Source organism: Equus przewalskii, chromosome 23 (assembly GCF_037783145.1).
Source record: "Equus przewalskii isolate Varuska chromosome 23, EquPr2, whole genome shotgun sequence".
Taxonomy (NCBI): Eukaryota; Metazoa; Chordata; class Mammalia; order Perissodactyla; family Equidae; genus Equus; species Equus przewalskii.
Window position 1 is genome coordinate 7,681,863 of NC_091853.1, and position 12,762 is coordinate 7,694,624.

General features: G+C 39.3%; 1 long non-coding RNA gene across 1 annotated transcript in view; it reads left to right on the forward strand.

The window, feature by feature from the left end:
• Window positions 1-12,762, forward strand: part of LOC103544199 (uncharacterized) — a 275,975-nt gene that overhangs the window by 58,556 nt on the left and 204,657 nt on the right. The window contains exon 2 of the long non-coding RNA XR_011531947.1: window positions 1,301-1,585. This is a non-coding gene — a long non-coding RNA (uncharacterized lncRNA). The remainder of the gene's footprint in view (window positions 1-1,300; window positions 1,586-12,762) is intronic.

A 12,762-nucleotide genomic window follows, 5' to 3' on the forward strand; every position in this document is an offset into this window, starting at 1 on the left:
CACAGAGCAGTGATAATGAAGAAGATATAGAAGAGATTAAATCACAGAGGGGTAGGAGATAAGAGAGGATACCAGGAATGTGAGGTATGGTGGGCTGAAATATGGTGAAGACTACTGGCCCCAGCTGCTTTCTGGAGAGACAGCAATAGGTGAAAGCACTTGGGTTTTTCTAGAGTCAGTCAGAGTTTGGGATACATTGCATTTTTGAGAGAATATTAATTGTTGAGGATGTGGCAACTCAGATTTCTGTGGGCCTCTGTGGCATTTGTTCTGGGATCAGAGTTGTTGGTATGCTGCTTATCTTTGGGCTGCTGGGTGGAGGTCCTTGTTAGGAGAAGCCTGTACTCCGGGAGTTGTACCAAGTGCAATTTCAAGGGATCCATATGGGCCGTTAGTCCAGAATCCCTTCAAGTATATTATCCACCCTGTGGGGTTTTCTGCAAGCTTCGAGAGGGGGAGGGCGAGGAGGGAAGCAGGGCTACATCTAACTCATTTCTGGGCCCAATGGAGTGAAGGGAGATAAGAAATTGAAGATGGAGAATGGGAGCAGTTTGGGGCATCATGTGTTGAGCTGAAAGACTAAGCATAGAGTGAATGAATACAGGGCCAGGGTCAGAGCCCTGTGAGGGGCCAGAAGTTACTTCCCCAAACTACTAAACCGACTAGGTAAAATGAGAAGATTAGCAGGTCACCTGTATCCCGGATATAAGAAAAGATGATCAGCCATGGAGTGGGTGAAAAGCAAAGTCTAGTTATTAGGGTGAAAAAAACCAGGAGTCTGGTTATATGGTTTATGGTAAACAGTTGGAGTGGTATGAACAGTATGTCTCCTTTTTTGAAGAAGCAATGCAATTAGAGAAAAGAAACAAACCAAAAAATTGTTACATTGGAGGATTAACTCTTGGCAGCTTCTAAACAGCAAAGTGATCTTGAGCAATCTCTTAGTCTACGCACTCTACTTTTTCAACTGTAAAAATTAAGTAGGTGGGTCATGTGACTTCTGAAGTTTCTGGTAGCTCTGTGATTCTATGGCACTTATTCTTCCCTCGTTCAGATCCCTGCTATCCTCCCCCAATCTCCAGCATCACCTTTAGGGCCCCAAGTCACACTGAGGGGTCCACTGCTTTCATGCAAGGCCAGCCCTGCTTATTTGTTTTTTTTCTAACATTTTGGAGTGAAGTCTCTGAAGACATTTGGAAAAGGATAACTCATAGCCTGCATGAATTCAACAAATGACCTAAGTTCTCTAGAATGGAACATGACTGCATTGTTTATATTTTGTTTTTTATTTTGTTACCAGGCAATCAGTATGGACTCTGTTGGAATGTAATGTGTCAATTTGGTTTCATGCCTCATCACACTGGCAGATAGAAGAGGGTAATGGCTGCTTTGGGGAGTGGAGGAAGCCAAAAAGAAGGCAAAGAGTGAAGACAGAGAAACAAGATGTCAGTGGTGGTGCTGAGAAGGAATAGAGAGACTTTTCTTCGTGCTAAGGGCCGCAGAGGGAGGAATCCAGCTGAGGACTACACAGAAGCATCTGGCTCCAGGAATAACAGATCAAATGGTGACGAACTCCTTCAAAATGGTGAGCTTCACAAACATTCTCATTTATCTGATGTGGACGTTGCATACCCAGCAGGTGTATTCTGTGAGCATTTTGTGGTGAGAGCAGGCTAATCAAAGTGAAGTATTCCAGAATAGTCTTTGAGAGGAAGGAATGTACATGAGGGGTATACACTTTTATTTGAGAAGCTAAGATCAGAAGATTTGGGTGAGGTATTGAAATTTATATTCTTTGTTTTCCTTTTGAAATATGAGAGTTGACTTGGATTATGCAAACTATTTTCTTCTCATTTCTTTATTACCACACATTTAACATGTGTCAACAAGTTACTTTTTTTCATTAACTGGCTCAATACAGAAACAACATGCTATAGGAAGGGGGAGCAGAGCCATAAGCAACTTAAAATATTACTTAAGGCGATGGTGTCTCTTAATGGCCATCTTTGTTTTCTTTTCTCTCTTTTTTTTTAAGATTGGCCCTGAGCTAACATCTGTTGCCAGTCATCCTTTGTTGTTTTTTTTTCCTTCTTCTCCCCAAAGCCCTGCAGTACATGGCTGTACATTCTAGTTGTAGGTTCTTCTAGTTCTGCTATGTGGGATGCTGCCTCAACACGGCTTGATGAGTGGTGCCAGGTGCTCATCCAGGATCCAAACCGGTGAAACCCTGGGCCGCTGAAGCAGAATGCATAAACTTAACCACTTGGCTGGCCCCTATAAATGGCCATCTTACAAGAGGTATTTCTCTGCATGGAACACACACACATCCACTCCCCATTCAGTTCTTTGTAGTAACTCATCACACGTAAGGAGATTATGGATCTGCTCCCTTCTTGTCCCTTTATTCCATTCCTTTCTAATGTGCTGAATTTGGGTGTGTGGGTAGTCAGAGGGAGTCTAGGTTCACCGTAATTTGCCATCCCTGAATCACACTGTATTTAAAAGAAGGAAATTCAAATCCCAACTTTATACATGTGGTAACAAATAGCTTTCACTGTTATCTTTCCAGGCATCATGGAAGCAGATATAACTCAGAGGGCCCTTCTGACTCTAAAATTCTTAGATTCTCTGGTTCTTTTGTGATTTCTAATGGGAAATTATTTTGGAAGTGAAATGACTGAGCAGTGACTATAGTCTTTAGGAGTAGAGGAATCGAAGAAAAGATGTGATTCTGGCATAACAGCCTTGGAAGATGCAATGATGCAGTAAAGAGAATTTAGTTTTATAGTATACCTTGAGTTGGATTTTTCAGAATCTGGTGTCTCCTCTGCAATTTTTTTACTTTCCATCTATTAAGCACCACATCTATTGAATTGTCACTATTCAGTGATGCTTTCTATCATTAAAAATAACCAGAATAAAACTTCTTTTTCATGTTGAAGTCATTAAAGAAATGGAAGAACTTAGGGACAATTATACAAGAAATGATTCTCAGCCAAGTTTCGTTACTTGACAGCTATCAAAGAAGGCTTCAGAGAGTTTATTTTCCTTCCACAGGTACCCATCAGAGAGTAGGAAGAATTACTTAATTCTAGATAAATTCAGTACACTTCTACAAGTATATGGTGATCTGAATTTCATGTTGTATAAATACTTTTCCATTTAAGAACTGATGCCAGTTACTTTGTGATTGGTGCAATGGGTTAGAAATGAAAAGATCTGAAATTTGAATAAATAAGACAGATAAAGACAATGAAGTACCTAGCACTATTGTGAAGAAAGTTTGTTTTAAGAAAGTTGCTTATTATCTTTAATTCAACTGCTTAGAAACCATTACTGTTCTCAAACTTAAAAAAAATCCATTCTGCCATTTTTCTCCCTTTTCTACTCTTTTTCTTCCTTTTCTTATATCTGGATTTAAAATTATTCAGTGACAACTTGGACAAAAGTCTGCTTAAATCTTTCTGGATGCAAACGAATTTTGCCCTTGTGTGTAGAAACTAGTCCTAGCACAGAGAGAAGGGAATTCAATTTGGATCTCAAGACCCCAGAGGAAGCCCTGGATTTACTCCTTACTGGCTGTGTGATCTTAGGTGAGTCATTTAACTTTTTGGAGCTTCATTTTATCATCTGTAAAATCAAGGTAATAATGCTCATTCCTCAAAGTTCTCATGAGGATTACATAAGGTGTTTGTGAAAAATACCTTACCCAATAGATTGCTGCTCAGGTCTTAATCAATCAGATTTAGAAACTGAAACAAACATGTGATCGCTTATCTAGGGTCCTCTAAGACAGAGCTCACACTTAGCATATTTTCCCGAAATGCCTTAGATTACATCACTGGGCCAGGTTCTTTTATGTGTAATACTACCTGTGGATGTAATCACTTGCTAGCATCTGGTTACTTTCTTTGTTACCATTTTCTGGTTAATTCTAGGAGGGAAAGTTTTCTGTCTTCTTGGCAGCATTTTTCTTTCATTTTGATGCTTTTTGTCAGACACTTTTGCCCCCAAGTACTGACATTTATATTACTGTGGCAATGAGATATTGTAGTAAAATTAGAGCTCCACGGGGGACAAATAAATGTCAGTCTTCAAATGGAAACCTCCATAGGTTCTAGAAAAGAAAACGTCAAGATTCTCAGCCAGTCATCTTATTAGAAACAATAGGCTCTCTAATAGCAGAAAGGGGCTTCACGTAAGGATCTATAGGTGCTGTGGGATAAAACTTTACTACTGAGAAACCTAACAAGGCAATTCTTTCCCAAGATTATAATTTATCTGCAAAAGGTACTGGGAATAACTAAATTTACCGCTCCCTATCATCCCTTAGGGTCTCAGATGTCAGGAAAAAGATCAAGGTCAGAAACCCTGATGGTGCTGTATTAGTCAGACAGAAGCTCCAGCACCAGCTAATAGGTATCAAGAAAACTTTGCCCAAATTGGGACAAGACAAGCTATTTTCCTTAAAGTTGAACATCTTAAAGATGATTTTGCTGAGTTCATTTTTAAATTTCTTCCACTATGAGTTTGTTTTCAACTCTTGGGTTGGTTTTAAGTAGTTCTTAATAATTCTTTGATCTTGACCGTGTTTTCTGTCCCCGTTTGAAGATTGAGTCTGAGAATGGGTAGATTTCTCTTCCTGGGTCATAAAACAGCGTTGACTATTTCTATCACCATGTGAGACTCTTAGGCTTTGGGGGAAGAACTGGATTTGTTCTAGCTTTGGCCAAGTTTTCTTTATACTTATTGACTCATTCTAGACCTTCTTCTCTAACAAATATGAGCCCCAATCTGGATTCCTGGCTTTGGCCTTGTTCCTCTTCTCTGAGATCAACCTTCAAAGCAAGCAGATGCTACCTCGAAGTGTATGTGTGTGTGAATGTGTGTGTGTGTGTGTATGTATCTAGGGAAAGGGATGTGATGCTGAGGCACATTTCATGTTTTCTCAAAAAGTTCTCAGGAGAGATCAGCCCCAGTGGCCCACACTGATGACCCACCTGTTGACATATCCTTTATTGGCTTTTCTCCTTTTCTTGTCTCGTTTTACTCACTTTCTCTGGGTTCACTTCCCAAATAAACTACCCATACCCAACTGCTTCTGCTTTTGGATAACTCAAGCTAAGATAGAATCATTAAAAAAATAACTCCTTGGGGGATGTGTTGATACTACCTGAAAACAAAAACATCCACATTTTTGTAAGAAGAGAAATTATAAATAAGCCAAAAACCAAGTAAACAAACCCTAGATGGTAGTCGAAGTGCACACATACACCCCCCTCCCACACACACACACTTGGATTGGTCTAAACAAGTGAAAAATAACTTCAGTATAAAAGCAAGGAACCTGCTGAAACACAAATCAAGAAAAAAATTCAGACTAAGATGGAGATGATAAACTAGAAGTTGTTATGAACCACAGTCAAGAATAAGGCTGAGGAAAAGAAAGAAGATGCATTGGCATCTGGGGAGCTTAATAAAACCAGAATGAGCTAACACAATTAGACTGGGGTATGTGCAAAGTCTAAAGCATGTACTTCGTAAACTGTATGTTGAAATTCATACGCAAGCTATTATTGTCAACAGATTGCATCAAAGAATGATTGTCAATGAAGTGCATGACCATGGAGGAATGATACTGTACTAGAAGCCCTCTGGGTTTTTTATCCTAGCTTCCCTGAACTTTCTGACATTTGGCAAGTCAATGAATTTCTCTGGGTGTATGTTTCCTTGCTCGAGCCCCTTGGATCAACGTGAGCTCAATCTTTATAACGGGTATCAAAAGACTTTGAAAAATATAAAATTGTGTGCAAATGTAAGAGTTTATTATTAAAAAAGAGGTAGGATGTGAGAGTTAGTGTTTACTACTCTTAAATTCATTTGGGCCTCGAGGATGTAGAGTACACTTCAAGAGGGCAGAACTCTGCCAAATCCCAAGTTCTCTGGGTGATGTTTCCCTGACAAAGGGTACATGTAGCTCAGTTTATTTATTTACTTATAATTCTTGCACAATTAAATGTCTGATTTGAAGAACCTAACGTCTGATTTCCTTTTCTTAGAGTAAGCCTCAAACACAAGCTTTGTTCCATCTCAAGATGGCTGAACAAACTAATAGCTTATGCCCCTGGGAATCTAAAAAAGTTTTGATTACCCCAATTGCTCCAAGAAAGGACGTTGCCACTGTCTCTTGATGGAATATATTTCTCCCAGATTCTTCTGGGAGATCCTCGATTGTGGCTTCCTGTAATATGCTCAGAACTGTGAAATGTCTAATGAACTATGCAACAGGATTATGAAACAGTTCCTTCCTTGAAGGAACTTACAGTCTGGCTGGGGAAGTAGGGAGAAAATGCACATCCGTGAAATTAATAGAGACAAATACAAATCAGTACTAATTCAGAAATCTATCGAGAACCGTCTACAGGCATCCTCTGGTTGTTTTGGAGGAAAAGTAATCCAACTTTGTCTTTGAATACTACATTATAGCAATTCAGCCCATTCTGGGGATCAGAACTGTTAATATTATTGAGCAGTGTCCCTTGAAATTATTTTACCAAGTCATCTGGTAGAGTGGGACGGTGAATGTCACAAGTAATTCCCCTGCTTCATTCTTCTTTTTCGTCCACACCCCATCAGGGAAAAACCCCTCCTATCTCGAGAACTTGCACGAAAAACCAGTGAAATAATCCAGTGATACTGCTAAGATTAGTGCCCCAAACCCTGCTCAGCTGGTGTATTTCTCAACCACATGCGTCAGGGTTGTCTCTACATATAGGTCAGTGTGTGGTTTCCTACACTGCGGCCACTCCGGGGAGAGAAAACAGGACTGTTTTCTTTTGAAAAAAGGTGCTCACTGAAGAAAAGGCTGGGTAGAGACAGTGAGCTGAGAAAACACAAGAGGACCTGAAGGTCATCTTATTCATTTGGAAATTCTCCTGTTGACCACTGTCCCTCCCAGGCCATGGCTCTATTTCTGAGTGAGCCGGTCCTGGTCTAGCTGAGTAGGCCACAGGTCAGAGGAAGGACAGTGTGGCTTGGTGGGTGTAAGGGAAGAGAAGGCCGTTAACATGTGTAGGCCGAATGCCTATTTCCTTGTGTCTCTTACATGAGAAAAGTCAAGGATTACTACTAAGACAATTTTGAAGATGGAGGGAGAAGGAAAAATGACATATCTTCATGGAATGATGGAGGCTTTGGAGGGGAAAGTGAGAGAGAACAACATGGTGACTGCTGTGGGGAGGTATGCTGATTGCCAATTCCTGAGTGGCGGGCACTATGAAATGCATCGAGCATTCTCATATCAGAATATTATATTCCCTAGTCAATTTAGGATTTTTAAAGAAAGAAGTTGGTAGTTTTTCCATACTTCTTTATGTTCAGAGGAAATCTTAGATTATATTCTATTAGGTAATTTTTCCCACATTGAAGCAGAATAAGGAAATGGTTAAAAGTGCAGAATCTAGAGCCAGATAGTGTGATTTAAAAAACCAGTTCCACTACTTACTAGCAGTGTGACCTTGGACAATTTGCTTAACCTCTCTGTGCTTCAGTTTCTTCATCTATATAATGGAGGTAATAAAATATCTCACAGAGTATTGCAAGGATTCAATGAGTGCATAGATAAAAAATGCTTGGCACTTAGCCCTCAATAATCGTTTCCCATCAAAATTACGTGCAAACCAACCCCCAGCCCAGGCTGCATAGCCTAGTGATGGAACACATGCATTTTGCAGTTTGATTGGATCTGGGGTCAGTTCGCTTGTGCCCCTTTCTTGCTCTGTGATCCGGGGCAAGTTATTTAATCTTTCTAAGTGTTGTTTTCTCCATCTGTAAGTGGGACTAATAGTAGCATTTACCTTATAGTTTGTTCGGAGGAATAAACAGGATGATTTACATAAGGTTCTTGATGTGGTGTCTGGCACACAGTATTCTTTAATATACACACAGAAAGACTTTATTCTTTACTTCTTTTTTCTTTATTTCTTTATCTTACATGATTGACCCTTTCTTTTCTTAAAAAGAAAATCTATAAAACCTTCATCATTCCCAGGAAACGACAGAATATTGGCCCTGAACTGATTACTTCTGTACACGGGAAAATATATCCTTCTCGACTTTTCCTCACATTCTCTCTTTCTATCCTCCATGTCAGGAGCAAAAGACCAGGGAAACCTGTTGCAAAACAGGAGGGGAGGGAAAAGAGGACCAAAGCTGACTTAGCATAGGTCCCCTCTTCCCATGGATGACTGCCAGCCAGGACAAGCTACATAATTTGTAGGGCTCAGTGCAAAATGAAAATGCAGGGCCTCTAGTTCAAAAATCATTAAGAATTTCAAGAGAGTGACATCAGAGTATTAAACCAATCTTATGGGCCTCTGCAACTACGTAAGCCCCATCCCTATAAAGCCAGCCCTGCTGCCAGCCCTGGAGCGGTGGGAGAAGGTGAGCCATTGAAGCCCCTTCTGTTGTTGGTATGAAGCCAATTCGTCTGTTCTTTCCATCCCTGAGCCTGATTGAGCCACGTGGGTTTACTCCCAGGGCTCCCTAGAGAGCGAGAGTATGAGGTGTAGAGACACCCCCTCTCCTACTTCTCAGGGAAGGTGGAGAGGAATTGAGTTAGAACTGTCTAACTCAATCAATCTGATCAGTTCTTAGGAAATCTTCATAATTGTAGGAGGAAAGGTCAGCCACTGGAAAGAAATTACAGTAATACTAGTCATTGGAGAGTATTTGTGTGTGTGGCCTGTAATGATACAACATAGTCACTTTCACGGTGTATGTATCAGTTAATTTCTCATATTTAAGAAAATTTTAAGCTCTGAGGAGGACTTATCCACCCCTCAGAGAAGTGAAAGCTTGTCCTTCCTTCTTCCTTTCTTAGATTCTACCCCTGTCAGCTTGTGGGTGTTCAGAGGAAGATGAGTCGTATGCAGGGAATGAAGATGCTTCAGTTTTCAAGAGCCAATGATGCGTCTTATTAAAGAGTTACTTGCTACTGTGATCCATTGCACACCTTGTAGGGAAATTTGGTGATGGACTTCAATTCCTTGGGAGATTATCACATGGCTCAAACAACCTATATCTTCTTGCTCTATGGCCAGATTTGGGAGGGTGGGCCCTGGGGATGCAGCAGCAGAGAAACTTGGAAGAGATGTTGGGGGTAAATGAGGGAGAGAGGGGGTTTTGAGGAAAGCTGCCAGAGTTACAGGAAGGAGAAAGGTGGCTAGGGTGAGGAGTAGAGGAGAAGTTTGGGAAGAGGAGAATGTTGTAAGGGTTTAGGGAGAGAGGAAGAGAGAGCCCAGGAAGAAGAAGTCTAGGTTGAAAGTTTCCGAAGTTAACTTGTGGGTTAGGAAGTCCCAGGGAAGGAGGGGAATCCCCAGGGTTTGAGGTCCTATAGTAGAGGCCCTTTCTCTTCACAGGGAATAGAAAGCCCCAAGGGCCCATAAAGAAAACACTGCTCACTGTAGATCCCCCAGCCCTATCACTCCTTAACTCTGTGGGTTGGTCACTTCTCCAGGTGGTTCGAAGTCCTCATATGCAAAGCAAGAGGGTTCAGCACAAGGTCTTCTAAACACAGGCTGAGCGAGCCCACGAATTCCAGGACAGTGAGTGAGTGAGGAGGAGGGGAGAGGGTCAGAGAGAGAAGAAGGAAGGCACAGCCTGAGAGGAGGAAGGGTGGGAGGGAACTGAGGGGAATGCAGGGGAGCTGGACGGGGGAGAGTAAAGTGTGGACATTTTTGCCTGTTATATATTTCTCAATATATTTTTCAATACAGCTTTAATGAGATATTTACATATCATAAAATTCACCCTTTTTAAGGGTGCAATTCAGTGGCTTTTAGTATATTTGTAGCTTTATGCAACAATCGCCACTATCTAATTCCAGAACATTTCATCACTTCCCAAAGAAACTACCCATTAGCAGTCACTCCCCATTCTCCCCTTGCCCCCAGTCCCTGGAAACCACATATCCGCTTTCTGTCCTTATGGACTTGGCTATTCTAGACATTTCATGTAAGTGGAATTATACAATATGTAGTCTTTTGTGACTGGCTTCATTCACTTAGCATTATGTTCTCAAGGTTCATCCGTGTTGTAGAGTGTATTAGTACTTCACTTCTTCTTAGTTGCTGAAAAATATTCCATTGTGTAGATTTATGGCATTTTGTTTATCCATTCAGCAGGCAATACACATTTGTATTGTTTCTCCTTTTGGCAATAATGAATAATGGTGCTAAGAACATTCTTATACAAGTTTTTGTGTGTGGACATATGTTTTCATTTCTTTTGGGTATATTCTTAGGAATGGAGTTGCTGGGCCATGTGGTACTCTATGTTTAATATTTTGAGGAACTGCCAAGTAGTTTTCCAAAACGACAACTATTTTACAGTCCCGCCATCAATGAATCAGTGTTCTAGTTTCTCTTGCCTTGCCAACACTTGTTATTTTCTGTCTTTTTGCTTTTAGTCATCCTAGTAGGAATGAAATGGCATCTTATTGTGGTTTTAATTTGCATTTGCTTAATGACTAATGTTGTTGAGCATCATTTTATGTGCTTATTGGCCGTATGAATATCTTCTTTGGAGAAATGTCTATTCATATCATTTTTGTTGAGTTGTCTTTTTATTGTTGAGTTGTAAGAGTTCTTTATACATTCTGGATACAAATTCCTTATCAAATAATGACTTGCAAATATTTTTTTCCTGTTTTATGTTGTCTTTTCATTTTCTTGATGCCTTGCCTTTGGAAGCACAAATGTTTTAAATTTTGATGAAGCCCAATTTACTTTTTTCTTTTGTTGCTGATTATTTTAGCATCATATCTAAGAATCCGTTGCCAAACCCAATGTCATAAAGATTTATCTCTTTATTCTCTTGTAAGAGTTTTATGATTTAAACTATTAATTTTAGGTCTATGATCCTTTTTGAATTAAGTTTTTGAGGTAAAGATCCCATGTAATTCTTTTCATGTGGATACCCAGTCATCTCAAATCATTTGTTGAAAAACTATTTTTTCCCCATTAATTGTCATGGCACTCTGGTCAAAAATCAGTTGACTATAATTGTAAAAGTTTTATATCTAGACTTTCAAGTCAATTCCATTGATCTATATGTCTATCTTAATGCCAATACACTGTCTTGGTTACTGTAGCTTTGTAGTAAGTTATGAAATTGTGAAATGTGAGTCTTTCAACTTTGTTCTTTTTTTCTGTTTGGTGATCATTTTGGCTATTCTAGCTCATTTTTATTTCCACATGAATTTCTTGAATTAATTTGTTAATTTCTGCAAAAAAAAGCTGTGTTTTAATAGGCATTGTGTTGAATTTGTAGATCAACTTGAGAATTATTGCCATCTTAACAATATTAAGTCCTCTGATCCATGAACATGGGCTGTCTTTCCATTTATTTGTGTCTTTTTTAATGTATTTAAACAATATTTTGTAGTTTTAGTATACAAATCTTGAACTACTTTTGCTAAATATATTTTTTGAGGAAGATTAGCTCTGAGCTAATATCTGCCACCAATCCTCCTCTTTTTTGCTGAGGAAGACTGGCCCTGAGCCAATATCCATGCCCATCTTCCTCTACTTTATATGTGGGATGCCTGCCACAGCATGGCTTGACAAGTGGTGCATAGCTCCACACCCGGGATCTGAACTGACGAACCCTGGGCCACCAAAGTGGAATGTGAGAACTTAACCCCTGCATCACTGGGCTGGCCCCTGTTAAATATATTTCTAATATTTTGTTGTTTTTAATGTATTGTAAATGGAATTATTTCTTAATTTCTTTGTCAGATTTTTTTTATTGTTAGTGTATAGAAATGCAATTGATTTTTGTACATTTATCTGGTATCCTGCAAATTTTATGAACTTGTTTTGAAATTCTAATAGCTTTTACAGGGATTCTCTAGGATTATCTATATACAAGATTGTGTCCTCTGCAAATAGAGATAAACTTACTTCTTCCTTTTTAATCTATATTCCTGTTACTCTTTTTTCTTTCCCATTGCCTCAATAGAACCTCTAGTGCACTGTAGGACAGAAGTGGTGAGAGTAGATGTCATTGTTTTGTTCCTGATCTTAGGGATAAAGCATTCAACCTTTCACCATTAATTACAATGCTGCTTGTGGGTTTTTCACAGTTGGCCTTTATCAGATCAAGGAAATTCTCTTCTACTCATTGCACCTTAAAAGTTTTGACTATAAATAGGTGTTGGATTTTTTTCAAATGACCTTTCTGCATCAGTTGAGGTGATCATCTGATTTTTGCCTTTTATTCTATTAACATCATGTATTACATTGATTTTTGTATGCTAAACCAACCTTGCATTCCTGGGATAAATCCAATTTTGTCATGGTGTGTAGTTCTTTCTATTTGTTGCTGGATTTGGTTTGCTAATATTATGCTAAGTATTTTTTATTTTATATTACTGAAGGATACTGGTCCATCGTTTTCTTTTCTTGTGATATCTTTGTCTGGTTTCAGGGTAACACTGGTCTCATAGAATGAGCTGGAAAGTGTTCCCTCCTTTTCTATCTTTTGGAAGCATTTGTGAATTACTGGTACTAATTATTCCTTAAACCATTTGTAGATTTCACCAGTAAAGCCATCTGGACTTGGGCTTTTTTCTTGGAGGGATGTTTTTAAATTACTAATTTACTTTTACTTGTTATAGTCCATTCAGATTTTCAATTTCTTCTTGAGTCAGTTTCTGTAGTTTGTATCTTTCTAAGAATTTGTCCATTTCACTTAAGTTGT